This window comes from Hyla sarda, chromosome 4 (assembly GCF_029499605.1).
Source record: "Hyla sarda isolate aHylSar1 chromosome 4, aHylSar1.hap1, whole genome shotgun sequence".
NCBI lineage: Eukaryota > Metazoa > Chordata > Amphibia > Anura > Hylidae > Hyla > Hyla sarda.
The window spans coordinates 32,706,686-32,726,342 of NC_079192.1; the positions used below are offsets into that span (position 1 = coordinate 32,706,686).

At 43.9% G+C, this 19,657-nt stretch overlaps 1 protein-coding gene across 1 annotated transcript in view; it reads left to right on the forward strand.

Annotated features, from left to right (window-relative positions):
* LYL1 (LYL1 basic helix-loop-helix family member) overlaps positions 1–19,657 on the forward strand; it is a 189,860-nt gene that overhangs the window by 697 nt on the left and 169,506 nt on the right. The window lies entirely within an intron of this gene.

A 19,657-nucleotide genomic window follows, 5' to 3' on the forward strand; every position in this document is an offset into this window, starting at 1 on the left:
GTATGAGGGCTCATTTTTTGCACCATGATCTGTACTCTGTACTTTTTTTTTATACCACATTTGCATATAAAAAACTTTTAATACATTTTTTATAATTTTTTTTAATAAAATGTATAAAAAAAGTAGCAATTTTGGACTTTTTTTTTTTACGTTCACGCCGTTCACCGTACGGGATCATTAACATTTTATTTTAATAGTTCGGACATTTACGCAGGCGGCGATACCAAATATGTCTGTTAAATTTATTTTTTACGCTTTTTGGGGTAAAATAGGAAAAAATGGACGTTTTACTTTTTTATTGGGGGACGGGATTTTTCACTTTTTTTTTACTTTTACTTTTACATTTTTTTACATTTTTTTTTACACTTGAATAGTCCCCATAGGGGACTATTCATAGCAATACCATGATTGCTAATACTGATCTGTTCTATGTATAGGACATAGAACAGATCAGTATTATCGGTCATCTCCTGCTCTGGTCTGCTCGATCACAGACCAGAGCAGGAGACGCCGGGAGCCGGACGGAGGAAGGAGAGGGGACCTCCGTGCGGCGTTATGAATGATCGGATCCCCGCAGCAGCGCTGCGGGCGATCCGATCATTCATTCAAATCACGCACTGCCGCAGATGCCGGGATCTGTATTGATCCCGGCACCTGAGGGGTTAATGGCGGACGCCCGCGAGATCGCGGGCGTCGGCCATTGCCGGCGGGTCCCTGGCTGCGATCAGCAGCCGGGATCAGCCGCGCATGACACTGGCATCGCTCCGATGCCCGCGGTTATGCACAGGACGTAAATGTACGTCCTGGTGCGTTAAGTACCACCTCACCAGGACGTACATTTACGTCCTGCGTCCTTAAGGGGTTAAGGAGTTTTATTTTTACGTTTTCGTTTTTTCCTCCTCGCTTTCAAAAAATCATAACTCTTTTATATTTTCATCCTCAGACTAGTATAAGGGCTTGTTTTTTGCGCGACCAGTTGTCCGTTGTAATGACATAACTCGTTATATCATAAAATGTATGGCGCAACCAAAAAAATACTATTTGTGTGGGGAAAATAAAAAGAAAACCGCAATTTTGCTAATTTTGGAAGGTTTTATTTTCACGCCGTAAGATTTACGGTAATAATGACGTGTGTTCTTTATTCTGAGGGTCAATACGATTAAAATGATACCCATGATAATATACTTTTCTATTACTGTTGCACTTTAAAAAAATTGCAAACTTTTTAACCAAATTAGTACATTTAAAATCCCCTTATTTTGAAGACTTATAACTTTCTCATTTTTCCGTATAAGCGGCGGTTTGAGGGCTCATTTTTTGCCCCATGATCTGTACTTTTTATTGATACCATATTTGCTTATACAAAACTTTTAATACATTTATAAAAATTTTTGGGAATAAAATGTTATAAAAAAGCAGCTGTTTTGGATATTTTTTTTACATTTACGCCGATCACCATACGGTATCATTAATATTTTATTTTAATAGTTCAGATATTTACGCACGTGGCGATACCAAATATGTATATAAAATATTTTTTACACTTTTGGGGGGTGAAATGGGACAATTTAAGTTTTTATTGGGGATGGGGGTTTTTCAAATTTTTTTACTTATTTTTTTAACTTTTTTTAACTTTGGTTTTTACACTTTAATAGTCCCCATAGGGGACTATTTATAGCAATCATTCGATTGCTAATACAGTTCAGTGCTATGCTTAGGACATAGCACTGATCAGTATTATCGGTCATCTTCTACTCTGGTCTCCTCGATCGCAGACCAGAGCAGAATACCCTTGGAAGGCAGTGGAGGCAGGTGAGAGGACCTCCATCTGCCGTTCTGGATGATCAGATCGCCACAGCAGCGGTGCGGGCAATCCGATCATCCATTTTAGTGACCGCGATGCTGCAGATGCTGTGATCTGATGTCCGCCATTACCAGCGGGTCCCTGGCTGCTATCAGCAGCCGGGACCTGCCGCGCATGACCCGAGCATCGCTCCGATGCTCGCGGTTATGCATAGGACGTAAATGTACGTCCTGGTGCATTAAGTACCAGCTCACCAGGATGTACATTTACGTCCGGTATCGTTAAGGGGTTGAAAGGCCTCTGAAAAATGAAAGAAGTAATCTGATTGGTTTTGATAAATATCCCCAGCAACTTCTCCTCTGGGTTTTGATAATTTCCCCCCTTTATTCCGTGGGTCGATACGATTAAAATGATACCCACATTGACATGCTTTTCTTTTATTGTAGTGCTTTAAAAAAAACAAAAAAAACTTACTAAACAAAATAAAAGTATGTTTAACCCCTTAAGGACACATGACGTTCTCATACGTCTCCATTTCCGAGTCCTTAAGGACACATGACGTATGAGAACGTCATGTGTTTTACCGGCCCCCCGCAACCATCTGGAGCGGAGCCGGTGCCCGAAGCCTGCTGAAATCGTTCAGCAGGCATCGGGGCATATCGCCCAGGGGGGTCATTATGACCCCCCATGTCGGCGATGGCCGCAGATCGCTGGACAATTCAGTCCAGCGATCTGCGGCGGATTCCGGGTCAATCGGGTCTCCAGTGACCCGGTGACCCGGAATTATTGGCTGATCGGGGCCGTCAGAGACGGCCCTGAACAGCCAGAGCCTGCAGGGGTGAGGTGGCACTGGTGCCACCTCACGATCGCCCTGATTCGTCGGCCGGATTCCCGGCCGACCAATCAGGGCGCCTGCTGCGGGTGTCACTCCCGCAACCCGTTCTGCCCCTCTTCCGGAGGACGTGAGCGGGTGCGGGACGTGCACCCCGGGTGCTGGGGACCCCGATCCCCAGCGTCAATGTTGGGATCGGGGCCCCAGGAGCAGCGGCGGCGGCGACGACGAGGGACTGACCTGTGGGGCGAGGATCGTTGGAGGTGAGTGACAGCCTCCTGATGTTGCTTAGCAACAGCTCCCAGCATGCAAAAAGGGCATGCTGGGAGCTGTAGTTATGCAACAGCAGGAGGCAGACCACCACAACTCCCATCATTCCCTTATGGGCATGCTGGGACTTGTAGTTTTGCAACAGCTGGAGGCACATTCTTTCTATGGAAAAGTGTACCTTCAGCTGTTGTATAACTACAACTCCCAGCTTGCACAATCAGCTAAAGTGCATGCTGGGAGTTGTAGTGGTGCATCTGGTGGCTGCATAACTACAACTCCCAGCATGCCCGTTGGCTGTCGGTGACTGCTGAGAGTTGTAGTTTTGCAACAGCTGAAGGCACACTGAGTTAAGTAGCAAACCAGTGTGTCTCCAGTTGTTGCATAACTACAATCCCCAGCATCCCCAGCCAAAGTAGTATGCCTCCCGCTGTTGCATAACTACAACACCCAGCATGCCCTTCCGCTGTCCGTACATGTTAGGGGTTGTAGCTTTTGCAACAGCTGAAGGCACACTGGTTGCAAAACACTGAGTTTGTTACCAAACTCAGTGTTTCACAACCAGTGTGCCTCCAGCTGTTGCAAAACTACAACTCCCAGCATGCACTGATAGACCGTACATGCTGGGAGTTGTAGTTTTGCAACAGCTGGATGTCCCCCCCCCCAATGTGAATGTACAGGGTACACTCACATGGGCGGAGGATTACAGTAAGTATCCGGCTGCAAGTTTGAGGTGCGGCAAAATTTCTGCCGCAGCTCAAACTGCCAGCGAGAAACTACTGTGAACCCCCCGCCCATGTGACTGTACCCTAAAAACACTACACTACACTAACACACAATAAAATAAAAAGTAAAAAAAACACTACATATAAACATACCCCTACACAGCCCCCCTCCCCAATAAAAATGAAAAAACGTCTGGTACGCCACTGTTTCCAAAACGGAGCCTCCAGCGGTTGCAAAACAACTACTTCCAGTATTGTCGGACAGCCGTTGACTGTCTAGGCATGCTGGGAGTTTTACAACAGCTGGAGGCACCCTGTTTGGGAATCACTGGCGTAGAATACCCCTATGTCCACCCCTATGCAAGTCCCTAATTTAGGCCTCAAATGCGCATGGCGTTTCACTTTGGAGCCCTGTCGTATTTCAAGGCAACAGTTTAGGGCCACAAATGGGGTATCGCCGTACTCGGGAGAAATTGCCTAACAAATTTTGGGGGGTATTTTCTGCTATTACCCTTTTAAAAAGTGTAACATTTTGGGGAAAACAAGCATTTTAGGTAAAAAAAATATATATTTTTTTACATATGCAAAAGTCGTGAAACACCTGTAGGGTATTAAGGTTCAAATTACCCCTTGTTACGTTCCCCGAGGGGTCTAGTTTCCAAAATGGTATGCCATGTGTTTTTTTTTTTGCTGTCCTGGCACCATAGGGGCTTCCTAAATGCGGCATGCCCCCAGAGCAAAATTCGCTTTCAAAAAGCCAAATGTGACTCCTTCTCTTCTGAGACCTGTAGTGCGCCAGCAGAGCACTTTTCACCCCCATATGGGGTGTTTTCTGAATCGGGAGAAATTGGGCTTCCAATTTTGGGGGGTATTTTCTGCTATTACCCTTTTTAAAATTGTAAAAATTTTGGGAAACCAAGCATTTTAGGTAAAATATATATATATTTTTTTACATATGCAAAAGTCGTGAAACACCTGTAGGGTATTAAGGTTCACATTACCCCTTGTTATGTTCCCCGAGGGGTCTAGTTTCCAAAATGGTATGCCATGTTTTTTTTTTTTGCTGTTCTGGCACCATAGGGGGTTCCTAAATGCGGCATGCCCCCCAAAAACCATTTGTCGCTCCTTCCCTTCTGAGCCCTCTACTGCGCCCGCCGAACACTTTACATAGACATATGAGGTATGTACTTACTCGAGAGAAATTGGGTTTCAAATACCAGTAAAAATTTTCTCCTTTATACGCCTTGCAAAAATTCAAAAATTGGGTCTACAAGAACATGCGAGTGTAAAAAATGAAGATTTTGAATTTTCTCCTTCACTTTTCTGCTATTCCTGTGAAACACCTAAAGGGTTAATACACTTACTGAATGTCATTTTGAATACTTTGGGGGGTGTAGTTTTTATAATGGGGTCATTTATGGGGTATTTCTAATATGAAGACCCTTCAAATCCACTTCAAAACTGAACTGGTCCATGAAAAATAGTGAGTTTGAAAATTTTGTGAAAAATTTCAAAATTGCTGCTGAACTTTGAAGCCCTCTGGTGTCTTCCAAAAGTAAAAACTCATAAATTTTATGATGCAAACAAAAAGTAGACATATTGTATATGTGAACCCAAAAAATATATATTTTGAATATCCATTTTCCTTACAAGCAGAGAGCTTCAAAGTTAGAAAAATGCAAATTTTCATTTATTTCATCAAATTTGGGGATTTTTCACCAAGAAAGGATGCAAGTTACCATAAAATTTTACCACTAAGTTAAAGTAGAATATGTCACGAAAAAACAATCTCGGAATCAGAATGATAACTAAAAGCATTCCAGAGTTATTAATGTTTAAAGTGACAGTGGTCAGATGTGCAAAAAACGCTCCGGTCCTTAAGGTATAAAATGGCCTGGTCCTTAAGGGGTTAAAAAAAAATTATTCTGACCCCAAATAACTTTTACTTTTTCATTACACGGGAATGTAATGAGGGCTGATTATTTGTGCTGAGATCTGTAGTTTTTATCAGTATGGGTGCATTCACACCGCGGTTTGTTAATACGGTCAATCGATCTGGCTGGGAGCAGTGAAAATCAGGCGCTTCTGTACCCCAGCCGGCCCCACAACTCATTCATTTGAATGAACTGACAGGAGTATACCGCGGGGCAAAAATTAGTCAACCGGAGTCACTATCTGACTCCGGTCGGCTTATATAAATGAATGAGATGCGGGGTGGGGTATGGGAGCGCCCGATTTTCACTACCCACAGCTGGATCAAGTGACTGTATTAACACACTGTGATGTGTGCACCCTAACACTCTTGCACATATGTGACTTTTTCATCACTTTTTATTCCATTTTTTTCTAGGAAGTGATTTGACAAAAAAAACATCAGCAATTTTGGACTTTGGTATTAGAGATGAGCAAACTTACAGTAAATTCGATTCGTCACGAACTTCTCGGCTCGGCAGTTGATGACTTATCCTGCATAAATTAGTTCAGCTTTCAGGTGCTCTGGTGGCTGGAAAAGGTGGATACATTCCTAGGAAAGAGTCTCCTAGGACTGTATCCACCTTTTCCAGCCCACCGGAGCACCTGAAAGCTGAACTAATTTATGCAGGATAAGTCATCAACTGCCGAGCCGAGAAGTTTGTGACGAATCGAATTTACTGTAAGTTCGCTCATCTCTATTTGGTATTCTTTGTACGTTCATGCCATTCACCGTACTGGATCATTAATGTTATATTTTAATAATTCCAACATTTCCGCATGCAGGGATACCGAATATGTGTGGGTTTATATTTTTTATTTGAAAAATGGTTAAAAGGGGGGAATTTATTTTTATTACGGGAGGGGCTTATGTGTGTCTAAAAAAAAAAAAAACATTTTTCTTTATTATTTAATGTATTCTTTTTAAGTCCTCATAAGTGATTTTTTTTGCATGCAACATTCAGATCCCTAACACAAAAAACTGCTGGTCTATTGCAGTGATCTGCTATTAGGGAAAGCTGAACCAGGCTCTAGCAGTAGTTTGGAGCCAGGACCCCCACGGAACAAGTGAGAGAACTTCTTGCAGGCATGTAAACTTAAAGGGGTACTCAGGTGGAAAACTTTTTTTAAATGAACTGGTGGCAGAAAGTTAAACAGATTTGTAAATTACTTCTATTAAAAAATCTTAATCCTTTCCGTACTTTTTAGCAGCTGTATGCCACAGAGGAAAATCTTTATTTTTTTTTTGGTGTTGTCCACAGTGCTCTCTGCTGACACCTGATGTCCGTATCAGGAACTGTCCAGATCAGGAGAAAATCCCCAATGCAAACCTATACTGCTCTGGACAGTTCCTGACACAGACAGAGGTGTCAGCAGAGAGCACTGTGGAAAACACAAAAAAGAAATTCAAAAAGTAAAGAACTTTCTCTGTAGTATACAGCTGCTAAAAAGTACTAAAAGGATTAAATAAATAGAATTTACAAATCTGTTTCATTTTCTGGCACCAGTTCATTTAAAAAAAAAAAGTTTTCCACCGGAGTACCCCTTTAAAGGTGTTATCCAACATAAAGTGACTTTAGTTCTTACCTGCCAGACAGTAATGGACATGCTTAGGCAGGATCAGTGCTTGTCTTGGTGCTACATGGCTGAGTCCACCATAATGCTACTGCTTTCTGTTTGTGAAAAGGTCAATTCCTGTTGAAGTTTCCTCCTTCCAACTACAAGTCCCACGATCCCTTGTTTGTAAATGTGAGGTCACTTTTCTTTCTCCCACACATCAGCCACCCCACCCATTGAAACACACCTGTGCTCCCTTCCATGTTGTGCTGTGCTTGAAACTAAAAATTCCCTGCAGCCCTGTGGAGAATGATCTCCCTCCTACCCAGCGGTCGCTCCACCCATTGAAGCTCAGACAGGCTCTCTTTCAACACCTGACTAGCGATGTAATGTCTTGGGCCGCACCGCAAACTGGGAAAACCCGAGACAACACTAATTTTGTATGCTGCTAAAAATGAACATCGGGGCAAAGATCACATAAGAATTGCGAGATCATCCTCAAACACAGGTACACTAGCTAACGTTACAGCACCTGTAGCATAATCAAATAAAAAATAACTCCCGGAATAGCCCAATAAGTGCCGTGATCGCTAATGATCACGGCCCCTAAGGGGTCAGTGACTGAGAATAGCGACCCAGGTGGTAAAATGCGGATCAGTGCGAAGTAGATTTTACTTTTCCAATGCTCTTATCTGACCCCTATAACTTTTTCATTTTTCTGACTTATTTTTGGCGCAGGGAGCTGTAGTTTTTATTGGAAATGTTTTTATTGCTTCTTTTTTTTTATTTTTTTTTTATTTTATTTATAAAGCGCCAAGACAAGTATCAGACATTACACACAAAATATTCAAACAGGATAAGTGAGGGTCCTGCTCCTCAGAGCTTACACACCAAGAGGAGTGAGGGTCTATTCACATGGCGGAATTCAGCCTCAAAATGAAAGCGCAATACACTTCTATGGGATTCCGCACTCCCGTTGACACTTCGGAATTTCCGCAAGCGGAAATTCCGAAGTGTCAACGGGAGTGCGGAATCCCATAGAAGTGTATTGGGCTTTCATTTGAGGCGTAAATTCCGCCTTGTCAATAAACCCTGAGGGTTCTGATCACAAAACCTTACAGGTTACATAAAGGGGGGTGAACCAGTCACCAGCTAATCTCTGAATATCTAAAAGGTGCATAGTGCGTAGGGGGAGACTGCTGAATATGGCACTTTTTTTTTTTTTTTTTTTTTTTTTTTTTCAAACATAGTTTATTCAATTTTGTAAGAAAATACAAAATACAGAAAAGCAAAATAGAATAAAAGAATCTACAACAAAGCAGTTTACACGTTATGTGCAATTTTTTACAGGTAGGTCAGTTCAGCGCATATGAAGTATCACTGTCGATCCACTTCTCTCTCGGGAGGCAACTAGCCCCTTGCGACATCTCTTAATGTGGTCAAATCTTTCCTGAGTCGTAAGCATTCAGAATGCACCATGACTTGTGATAATAGTCTCATTTCTGACATTAGGTGGGTAAACGTAGGCCTCCTAGCGTGCCACTCAACGATTCTATACTGTACCATTCAGTGGAACCAAATGGAGTGACTATATCTACTATTTCTGACATTGTATAGTGGGAAAGGATAAATACCCTCCATTTATCAAAGAACTTGCCAGTATGTGTGTCCCTGTGGCGTTCAGTGTCCAACCTGTCTATCCCACACAGCAGTTTTAGTTGGGAAATAAGCATGGCCTCGGTTGGTGTTTCTGGCCGTAGCCAGTTAGAGAAAAGACATCTCAGTGCCACAAGCAAAGTTATATGGACCAATGGAGGTGTTTTCCCTTCCCTTTGGGTATCCCTTTCCGGGGGTCTATTTTGGTGGAACAGTAGGGTTCTCGGTGTGAAGGGTAGGGTAATGCCCCAAAGATCTTTAACAAAGCGTATTACCTTGTGCCAAAATTCCACAACCTGTGAACATGACCATACCCCATGCCACATATCTGTAAGGGGACTGGAGCATTTTGGACACTCTGTGATCCTGTCAGGGAAGTCAGGCGATGGACGTATGTTGAAACCATACAATGCTCTATGAGCAAATTTGAAGTAAGTCTCGCGCCATCTTTCATTTATGATGTGCCGTCGTATCACCTGCCATCCCCTCAGGATACACGCTGAAATATCTTCTCCTGGTACCCACTTCGACCAGTTAGAGAATATGGACTCTGGATCTAATCCGATGAGAGCTCTTTTCAGAGAGGGATATAAATTAGAAATTGTCAGCTTGCGAGGGCAGTCACCTACCAGACGGTCAAAGTCATGTTCTATGGCTTCCCTAGATACATTTCGCAGCCGGGACGACAGAAAAGAGTGTAGTTGTATGAGTGTGTAGGTATGTGCAGCCGGAAGTGAGTATTTCAGGACCATCTCATGAGGTGTGTGCCATCTCTTATCAGCCCTGTTAATCATGTGTCGTACTGTTGTTAGACCTTTGGATGCCCATAGCGACAGGGTTTGAGAGGTCAATATGTGTGGGCCTTCTGGGTGTTTGGTGAGGGGGAGATGTTTGGAAACTAAAAAAGGGAGGTGAAATAGTTTTCGAACCTCCTTCCACGTCACCACTGTGTCCCGTAGTAGGACTGAGTGTTTTATCAATGGTGGTAGCTTAGCATAGGAGGTATGCATAATAGTAGTTAAATCCCAAGGGTTCGCCAATTCCCTTTCCAACTGTGTGGTGGCGTGGAACGAGGAGTCGTGAATCCAGTCAATTACAAATCGAAACAGGCAGGCCAGGTTGTAGCCCCTCAGATTAGGGAAATTTAGACCTCCCTCTTGTGTACCCAACATTAGTTTTTTCAAGGCTATTCTCGGTCTTTTACCAGCCCAAATGAACTTGGTGAAGGCCGAGTTGAGATTCTGTATGTCAGCATGTCTCAGTAGTAGGGGAAGGGTTTGCATTGGATAAAGGAGTCTGGAAAAGCTAACCATTTTAAGCAAGTGACACCTGCCCATAAATGTGAGAGGTATATTATTCCAGCGCTGTAGCTCTGCACGGATCCTAGCGAACAAGGGCGGGTAGTTTAGATTATATATTGTGGCAGGCGTTTTACCAATGGTTATCCCTAAATAAGTGACCGAGGAGGAGGCCAGTCTAATGCCCAACCCTGCAATGCGGTTGGCCCACCTTGGTGCGGATGTTCCTAGAGCTAGCAGTTCTGATTTATGTAGGTTAATTTTATAGCCTGAAAAACTTCCAAACAGTTGTAGATGGGTAAGCAATCGATGTAACGATTGGTCAGGGGAGTCTATAAATAATAGTACATCATCTGCAAACATAGTTAGTTTAACTTCTTCTCTGCCTACTTTTATTCCGGAGTATATTTGCGTGGACAATAGAGATCTGGCTAGAGGTTCCAGTGCTAGATTAAAAAGTAGCGGGGAAAGTGGGCACCCCTGTCTGGTACCCTTGGATAGAGCTATGGGTGCAGATAGAATTCCGTGCGTATAAATCTGAGCGACCGGATTGCGATACAACCCTGTTAGGTATGTGCGGAATGTGCCCTGCAGACCCATCCGATCCAGCACCATCCCCAGCCAGTCCCACCTTACATTATCGAACGCCTTTTCGGCATCAAGTGTCAACAGGGCTGGCCTTTCTCCTGGCTGGGGACTGAGCTGCAACCGGTCCAGGACCGCCAGAACAGTTCTAAGATTCATGGTAGCAGACCTGTTCCTAATAAATCCCACTTGATGGGTGCCTACTAAGGCCGGCATGAACCTTGATAGTCTATCTGCCAGGATTTTAGATAGGATTTTAACGTCTTGGTTGATCAGTGAGATGGGTCTATATGAGGCAGGATCTGTGGTATCTTTGCCTTGTTTGTGCAGTAGTTTGATGTATGCCAGTGATGCAGCTGGGGAAAGAGATCCTGTGGTCATATAGACCGTATATACGTCAACTAGCACTGGGGTTAGCTGTGGTAGAAGTGCTTTGTAAAATTCCCCTGTGTACCCATCAGGCCCCGGGGCTTTACAATTATGTAGATTCCTAATGGTAGAGCTGACTTCCTCCTCCGTTATAGGCGAATTAAGGATATCCCTCTGCTCACCCGTCAGCTGAGGAATATCCACCCCTCGTAAAAATGTTTCCCCTAACGTCATATCCGCAGGGCCAGCACGATATAGGTCAGCGTAGAAGGTAGCCAGAATTTTATTTATGACATGAGGGTCTGTGTTCATCGTTCCTGCGGTGTCTTTTAGGGCTGTGATATGTGTGAGGGGGCGTTTACCTCTCGCTAGCCTAGCCATTAGGCGACCTGCCTTGTTCCCGTGGCGAAATAAATCTACCTCAAAATGAGCCCTCTTCATCCTCTCCCTCCTGTCAAGCCATAGTTCAAATTGAGCCTTTGCCTCTTTCCATTTCTCCTTGTGGTCATCTGTGGGGGAACCGAGGAATACGGCGTATGCAGACTGCAATCGGGCACTAGCCTCCGCAAATTTCACCCGGGAGGTGCGTTTTAGATTGGCCATATCTGCAATCAGCCTACCCCGCATTACAGCCTTGCCAGTTTCCCAGAACAATGTCGGATTTGTGCGGTGATCAGCATTTTGTGCCGTAAATTCTAGCCACCACGATCTCAGTTTCTCCACAAATGCGTCATTTTTCGCCAAGTAAGTGGGGAACTTCCACAAAATATCTGAGCCCTTTGGGCATGAGGGGTATAGGTGCAATATTATGGGGGTATGGTCAGATAGTGCCAATTCCCCGATGCGCACTTCCTCTACTCTATTACTCATTTCCGCGGTCACCAGCATATAATCCAGTCTGGACCAAGAGTTGTGCGCATTGGAGAAGTGGGTGAATTCCCTATCTTCGGGATGGTGTAGTCTCCATGCATCTGTCATTCCCAGTTGCTCCAGGAACAGTGGTAATACACAGTCCCTAGACCGAATGGGGATGGTCGAACTAGGGGCATGCGGGCTTTGTCTGTCCACTAATGGGTCCAGTACTGTATTTAGGTCTCCACCCAGTAACTTTCCCGGTGTCCTGTCAGACTGGATTCTGTCAGTAAGATCAATAAAGAACCTTTTGTTTTCTCCATTAGGTGCGTACACATTATAGATACTAAACGTGTCCCCGTTATGTTCCAAGATAATATGAGAGACTCTACCTTCATTGTCTGTTGTATGGGAAAGGAGTTGAAACGTGAACGATTTGTTTATGAGGGTGATGACTCCGGCTTTCCCTTCGTTTGCGGGTGAGCCAAAGACATGTCCCACCCATTGTTGGTGCATCCTTACGAAATCAGCAGTCGCCAAATGAGTCTCCTGCATTAATACAATGTCAGGATTGAAGCGTTTTAGGTATCTAAGAAAAAGCCTCCGTTTATGTGGAGAGCGTAGGCCTTTGACATTCCAAGATATAATTCTAGTCATGGTGCATTCCTAGTCGTGTTTTACCAGTGAGCATGATACATGAGTGTAAGCAAAAGGTAGTTAGCTCTAATACAGTAGTCACATTCAACTGGGAAGAGATGCCATTTCTAAAAGCATGAACCTGACGCTGTAACTGTGATGTTCGGTGTCCATGGGCTAAGTAAGAGACTGACTGTTGAAATCCCACCTGTATAGTTAAGGTAAATAAAACCAAAACAATAAACCATTGACAACCAAACAAAAGAGACCCATGAGGCATCTGAGGAAAAACGATGCCTCTCTCTAGGGTAGAAGACCTCCTTTTTTCGTCTGACATAACAGTAGGTAACCCAATATACATTGAAACCCCAATTGTGTCAAGGCGAGTCCACCCCTCCCCCCTGAGATCAAGCCTCGTGAAGTAAAGGTCCTTATGAGACTATCACATAACAAAATTCCCAGCTACGTCTCCCCCACTGGACAATACCCTTAAAGTACCCACACTCGAATTCTGTAAGAGTGCCCTTCAGGTGGTCGTGTACCCCTCCCATAGATCCTGTCTCAGATGTATAGCCCTAGCTCACTACCCAGTACTGGAGTACAGGACATATCTGTCTACACCCCCATCCGGGAAGAGAAGTAGCAGTAGGTGAGGGAGCTGCAATCAAAACTGGTAACAGTTAACAAGAAAAGTGAACCTGTCTGTGGCCTCCAGGCCCGATCACGTCCCATACGTCCGTCACCTCGTCGGCTGTACAGTCAATTTGGACCCACTGTGGCTGCTCAGTCCGGCGATGATTGGCGTCTCCCTCCCGTTGCTTGTCTGGGTGACCTGTCTCGCCTGCGGTAATCCCTCGGTGGCGGTGAGATCGTGCCTGCGTTTCTGTTTACCGATCTGGATCGTCTGTTCACTCGGGGAGATCTTGATCTTCGCCGGCGTGGTGATCGTTGACTCCTAGGATGGTGAGTAGTCGGATGCAAAATCGTTTCCAGCGCTGTAGACGCCTCCTCAGGTGTTTTATATAGAGACATGGAACCATCAGCATGGAATACCCGTAAAGTGGCCGGGTACTGGAGTTGAAATCTGCAGTTCGCTTTGAATAGGGATGTGCAGATGGCGCTGAACGCCCTTCTGCGTTTCGCCACTTCCACGGAAAAGTCCTCAAAGATTAGGAGGCGCATTCCCTGTATTATTAGCGGTTGCTGTAAGCGCCGGTAAGCTTGCAAAACTTCGACCTTGTCATTGAAGTCCAAGAATCGTAATATTACTTGTCTAGGGCGGTTTGCTGGTGTCGCCCTGTTACCTTTTGCAGAAGGAGGTGGTGGCCCTATCCTGTGAGCCCGTTCCACCCTGCATGGATGGGATAGTGTTAATGCTTTAGGTAAGTCCTGTTCACAAAACTTCTGTAGATCCTGTGGCAAGATAGATTCCAGGACCCCCACGATCCTAAGATTGTTTCTTCTGGACCGATTTTCAAGGTCTTCCAACTTTTCAGACACTCTGACCAGCTCAGCTTCGACAGTGTTTAAGCGCCTTTCTGAGGTATTCTCTCCATCTTCCAAGTGAGATACCCTTTGCTCCACCTCTAGAATTCTGTGTGAATGGCCCCTTACTTCTAGATGTAAGCTTTGCAGTGCAGTCTTCAACACCTCCTCCACAATATGTTGGACAGTAGGTACCATACGTGCAGCCACTTCAGTTGCCAGCAAGGCATAATTAATATTAAACTGCCCATCCTGTGCTGCCTGGTGGGTAGGTGGGATAATCTGAGTGGGGTGGTCGTCCAAGATATGGGGCATGCATGGTAAAGCTGTTCTTGTGGGGGGAGAAGGGGAAGGCAGGGGCTCCTGCGTGCCTACCTCCATAGCAGCTTCTCCCGACACTGTATGTGGCGCAGGTTGAGGAGCGGCTGTATTTTGGGGAACCTCCGTTTCTCCTGGGCTCCCCTTACTGCGTCCCTGCATCTCTATTACTGCGGTGCTGGGTTCTCCGTCCTCCTCCCTGCCTTCCTGGTTGGCGCGCGCGGCCGCCATTTTAGATGAGGCGCGCTGTTGGTCCGGAGCAGCCGGTGCAGATGGCTGCTGTGGAGGCCGACCGCTGCGCTGCACGAACCGATCCATCGTCGCGTCTCCTGTGGACATTCAGGTGCCCCCTCCGTTAGATTTGCCTGGCGTGGGGCCGGTATGTAGCCGATAACTGGCGGGGGTAGCGGGAGCTCGCCTCAGGCGCCTGCTACATCAGACGCGCCGGAACCGGAAGTCCGTGGCACTTTTAATGTCTCCAAGACCCAGAGGGCTTAAAGGGGTACTCCGGTGGAAAACCTTTTTTCTTTTAAATCAACTGGTGTCAGAAAGTTAAACATATTTGTATATTACTTCTATTAAAAAATCTTAATCCTTCCAGTACTTATTAGCTGCTGAATGCTACAGAGGAAATTCCTTTCTTTTTGGAACACTGATGACATCACGAGCACAGTGCTCTCTACTGACATCTTTGTCCATTTTAGCAATCATGCATAGCAGATGTATGCTAAGGGCAGCATGGTGGCTCAGAGGTTAGCACTGCTGTCTTGCAGTGCTGGGGACTTGAGTTCAAATCCCACTAAGGACAACATTAAATAAAGCGTTATTATTATTATAACAACGTCAGCAGAGAGAACTGTGCTCGTGATGTCATCAGAGAGAATTCCAAAAAGAAAAGAATTTCCTCTGTATTATTCAGCAGCTAATAAGTACAGGAAGGATTAAGATTTTTTAATAGAAGTAATTTACAAATATGTTTAACTTTTTGCCACCAGTTGATTTAAAAGAAAAAAGGTTTTCATCGGAGTACCCCTTTAAAAGGGGTACTCCGGTGGAAAACCTTTTTTATTTTTTAAATCAACTGGTGCCAGAAAGTTAAACAGATTTGTAAATGATATCAAATATAAAAAATTGGGGTATGTGCAGCTCACAGAATAAATTAGTTGAGGCTATATGGAATGTACTTACACCAAAAAAAGGACAAATGTAAAATAATTTGTAGAAAGAAGAAGGTACCAAAAGCCTCTAGACTAATACCATAAATGGTAAATGATGATTAATTAAAATGAAATCGGACTGTGCTTCACTTTAAATGATGAAAAATAATTTAATTGTAAAATAATTATGTAAAAATGAGACATTAATATAAAACATAAATGAAGGACATAAATTAATACCTCCTTACACAGGGCCCTTGTGGGGAGGTGATATGAAATAATATAAAAGCAATAAAACATTAAAATCCGCTTATATAGTGAGATCTTCCACTAATCCGCCATTGTATAAACCGGCATAGTTCCCTTTTTATAAGCTGCACTCCGTATTCATATATGTTGTAGAATTTCAAGATTTTAAAGACAACTCATATAGTTGTATAGTTACCAACTCCCATAGATGGAAAAAAGTTCTTGGTATAATAGTATAGCTGGACGTCCGAGAGGCAGATGACGAGTGCTGTGGAGGCTGTGTCCAGCGCTGGCGGCGACGGGCCCGGTTGCCACAGGCCTAGGAGAAGGTCACGGAGATGGATGGATTACTCCGGAGATGGAGGCAAACTCCGAGGTAGTTGGATCTGCTCCGGGACAAAGCAAAGCCTCGTGGAGGGCCTCTCGGCATCGGACGATAGCAAAGCAGGTAGATACAGCCAGGTGTAGATGCAGGGTATGGTAGAGCTTTGGAGGAGTGGTATCAGAGAGAGGGAGATGCGGTAATCGTGCGGCAATGGTCTCTTGGGGAAAGGGTTGTTTATAAAGTACCCTGAAACGCGTCTAGAGAAAGAGACCATTGCCGCACGATTACCGCAATCCATCAACCGCATCTCCCTCTCTCTGATACCACTCCTCCAAAGCTCCTCCATCTCCGGAGTAATCCATCCATCTCCGTGACCTTCTCCTAGGCCTGTGGCAACCGGGCCCGTCACCGCAAGAGCATGCCAGCGCTGGACACAGCCTCCACAGCACTCGTCATCTGCCTCTCGGACGTCCAGCTATACTATTATACCAAGAACTTTTTTCCATCTATGGGAGTTGGTAACTATACAACTATATGAGTTGTCTTTAAAATCTTGAAATTCTACAACATATATGAATACGGAGTGCAGCTTATAAAAAGGGAACTATGCCGGTTTATACAATGGCGGATTAGCGGAATATCTCGCTATATAAGCGGATTTTAATGTTTTATTGCTTTTATATTATTTCATATCACCTCCCCACAAGGGCCCTGTGTAAGGAGGTATTAATTTATGTCCTTCATTTATGTTTTATATTAATGTCTCATTTTTACATAATTATTTTACAATAAATTATTTTTCATCATTTAAAGTGAAGCACAGTCCGATTTCATTTTAATTAACCATCATGTACCATTTATGGTATTAGTCTAGAGGCTTTTGGTACCTTCTTTCTACAGATTTGTAAATGACCTCTATTAAAAAAAAATCTTAATCCCTACAGTACTTATTAGCTGCTGAATACTACAGAGGAAATTCTTTTCTTTTTGGAAAACAGAGCTCTCTGCTGACATCATGACCACAGTGCTCTCTGCTGACATCTCTGTCCATTTAAATAACTGTCCAGAGTAGGAGAAAATCCCCATAGCAAACATATGCTGCTTTGGACAGTTCCTAAAATGGACAGAGATGTCAGCAGAGAGCACTGTGCTCATGATGTCAGCAGAGAGCTCTGTGTTCCAAAAAGAAAAGAATTTCCTCTGTAGTATTCAGCAGCTAATAAGTACTGGAGGGATTAAGATTTTTTAATAGAAGTAATTTACAAGTTTAACTTTCGGGCACCAGTTGATGAAAAAAAAAAAAAAAGTTTGCCACCGGAGTACCCCTTTAAAAGGGGCAAAATGATAGTAGGTGAAACCAGTTAGGTAACGTAATAAACCTGCATGGGTGCCACCACAATACATTTCCACTCAGTGTCATACCCCTTTAATTTCAATGAGCTAAACGGGGTCATCTAGTGATCCATGTAAACATGATGTGAATGCAGACCAATGTAATTCCTGACAGCGTCTGGGTGCGGCATTGTTCACGTAATCATATGGTTAAGTGATGTTTTCAGTGACGCTTATAAACAGTACAGAACCTCTTTATTAACATATGTTCTCACGGTCCTCCTTTCCAGAGCCTTCCTTAATTTCATTTTATAATGATTCTCAGACCTGTATGGCGGTCGGCATTCCTTTCAGTTAGACAGTGGCCGGAATTCAGGAACGTCCCACCCATCGCAGAAAACGTGGGAGATCAGGGAGCTATGCCTATGGATATTATATCTCAGAACATGGAGTCTCTATAGCTCTGTCCTATGGATGTGTGTAGCCCAGTGTTTCCCAACCAGGGTGCCTTCAGCTGTTGCAAAACTACAACTCCCAGCATTCCCGGACATCCTTTGACACAGAATTAAGGCGCGGCTGCATCCATCTCCCCCTTGCTCCCTAGTTAGGGCCCATATATAGAATCCTAAAATGTATTTTCAGATCAGAACCATTCGGCCCATCTAGTCTGCCCAATATTCTGAATACTACGAATAGTCCCAGGCCATATCTTAGGGTGCATGCACACCACGTTTTTTGCAATACAGTTCCCGCATTTTGATGAAAAACGGATTCCTCAAAACCGGACTAAACTGTATTAAAAAAAAGACGTGTGTACAAATTTCAACCTGTATATGGTTTGAAAAATGATGTTTGGGTGAATCTGTTTTTTTTTTTTTCTTTTTTAAGAAAAAAAACGTATATGTTTAACTTTCCACTCCATTTTTAATAAACTTTCACTTGTTTGATTGAAATTCGAAGAAAAAAAGAAAAACTATACAGTTTTTCACCCGGACCAAAAAACGTGGTAGTCTACGGTGTTGGGTACAGGGAAAAACCGGACAAAACCCGTATTGGATGCAAAACGGACTAAATCGGATGATGCGTTTGACATACAGTTTACAATGTTAATTTAATACATACGGTTTTCTATACGGTTCCATACGTTTTTTTACTTGAAACCGTATACGGGAACTGTATAACAAAAACGTGGTGTGCATGCAGCCTTATGCCTATCTTATATAAAGGATAGCCTTATGCTTATCCCATGGATGTGTTCACTGTATTTGCAGCGACCACTTCTGCAGGAAGGCTATTCCATCTATCCCCCCCCCCCCCCATCTGTTTATCGTAATTGTATATAATCCCTATGTTATATATGTAAGAGTGTTATACCTTTAAGACTGTTTACCATGTGATTGTTACCCAGAAGGTATACGTGACCAGGTGACCAATGGGATCCCACCAGAGTCTCCCCTATATAAGCCCTGGTGGAGCCTCTGCTCTTAGTCTTTGAGGTCCAGCCAAGTTTTGCCTAAGGAGTGTGTCCGGAGTCATAGGAGGCCTCAAGTCCAGTCTGCAGCCACAAGCTACAAACCTGCAAGTAACCACAGTCAGTGTCTTGTCAGTCAAGTCAAAGTGGTCTGCACTAAATTGTCCCGTTCTACTACAAGTCCCGGCAAGCCCTTAAGGTCTCTGAAGTCACTGGTCACCTCCGTTGGCCTGGCTGAACTGTATAGACTGTTACACCTGTCACTCAGTAAAGCTACTGTGGCATCAGAGTCATTATTGCCCCCGTGTTAATGCCACCTGCCCCTAGAGTAATTCTATCTGCCCTGCATCACACCCCATACCACAGTAGTTTCTGTTATATTAAATATGCTCTCCTCCTTTATCGTGTGGATTCCCTTTACGTGTATAAAAGTTTCCATCATATCCCCTCAGTCTCGTCTTTCTTCTTAACATGTTAAGATCCTTTAACCTTTCCTGGTAACCCATAAGCACTTCCCTCTCTACTGCTAATACCTCTCCCTATACACCAAGCATTTTGCTAGCATTTTCGGCTGCTCTAGGACATTGAGGGAGATTTATCAAAACCTGTTCAGAGGAAAAGTTGCCCATAGCAACCAATCAGATCGCTTCTTTCATTTTTAACAAGGCCTCTGCAAAATGAAAAGCAGCAATCTGATTGGTTGCTATGGGCAACTTTTCCTCTGAACAGGTTTTGATAAATCTCCCCGATTGTCGGCCCAACTTTAAG